At 37.1% G+C, this 1,244-nt stretch overlaps 1 non-coding gene across 1 annotated transcript; it reads right to left on the bottom strand.

Moving 5' to 3' along the window:
- Nucleotides 1-445: 445 nt before the first annotated feature.
- Nucleotides 446-527, bottom strand: TRNAL-AAG (transfer RNA leucine (anticodon AAG)). Its single transcript has one exon. It is a non-coding gene; the product is annotated as a tRNA-Leu (tRNA).
- Between the last annotated feature and the right edge of the window lie 717 nt (nucleotides 528-1,244).

The following is a 1,244-nucleotide window of genomic DNA, read 5'->3' as shown; positions in this document are numbered from 1 at the left end:
TCGTAAATAACAATTTCTACGCTGTTGCTCAATTTTTTTATGACAGGCTTAAAAGTGTATAAAAATTGGAACGTTATTATTAGAATTGGCAAGCCTATTTGTGCCTTAGTATTCAATTTATAATCAGTTGTAAATGTGAAAGGAACAAAATTGAATAAAATTAATGCAAATTCTCTAATAGTACATTAACCTAAATTACATGCTATTTAAGTATGTTTGTTTAATTTGTCCGAATGCCCTATAAAATGGGTAATGTTTTTCGAATGTATGTATGCACATTAATGTATGTTAGTCTATTTCTATGGCTCTCTATGTAGTTTCGTGGCTTGATGGATTTAAAAAAAAAACCTAGATGTCCCTAAATATGTGTTTCTGTGCCAGAGGTGTTTTTTATAATGGTGATTCTCAATAAGAACTATTAAAAAACAAGCCCAGGACAAGAAAATGGCAGCGGTGGGATTCGAACCCACGCCTCCGAAGAGACTGGTGCCTTAAACCAGCGCCTTAGACCGCTCGGCCACGCTACCGATGATTGAACTGGCGAAATTGTTATTATATATTAATTATTTTATAGATTTAATAAAAAGGATGGCCTGGGCAGAACTTAAGCAAAGTTTTATCTTAGTATATCTATCTCTTTTATGATAATATAGTCAGAAGTGACAAATGCAATTAAACATTTATTTTATTAATATAGGAGTAGCAGACGAGCATGCAGTCCACCTGATGGTAAGTGGCTACTGCCGCCCATGGACATCTGTAATCAACACCTGATTGACTTAGAGTCCTGCGTGACGTCGGCCACAAATGTATTGCTACCCTTGAGGACTAAGTTGGTCTCATGTATCCATGTATCCCCATGTACAACTTCCTTCAAACCAGAACGCAGCAATGCTAAACACTGATGTTATTAGGCAGAAATAGGTTTGGCAGTGGTGCCGCCGTGATCACAAATTCTTCCACCTTCAAAATTGTCATATTTCGTGTGCGTGTAAGTGTGAGTGAGTGTTACTAGACTTAGAAATATTACAGCAAATATTTTTGATGTGAAACATCTATAACCGCACGTAAAATCGATTTCTGGCGTGGCGACGCATGCCATACGCTATACGATGGTATATATGTACAGTCTATATGCAGTAGTGTGTACGGTGTGGCGACGCGTCGCCATGCGCAATCGACTGTGCGATCGTAATATTTTATTTTATCATTATGACATATTTAGTTCCTATCACAATATGTTC

This window comes from Epargyreus clarus, unplaced genomic scaffold, assembly GCF_041222505.1.
Source record: "Epargyreus clarus isolate Ecla_fem2 unplaced genomic scaffold, WU_Ecla_fem_2.2 ptg000024l, whole genome shotgun sequence".
In the NCBI taxonomy this organism is placed as follows: domain Eukaryota; kingdom Metazoa; phylum Arthropoda; class Insecta; order Lepidoptera; family Hesperiidae; genus Epargyreus; species Epargyreus clarus.
This window is presented reverse-complemented; position numbering and strand designations above follow the sequence as displayed.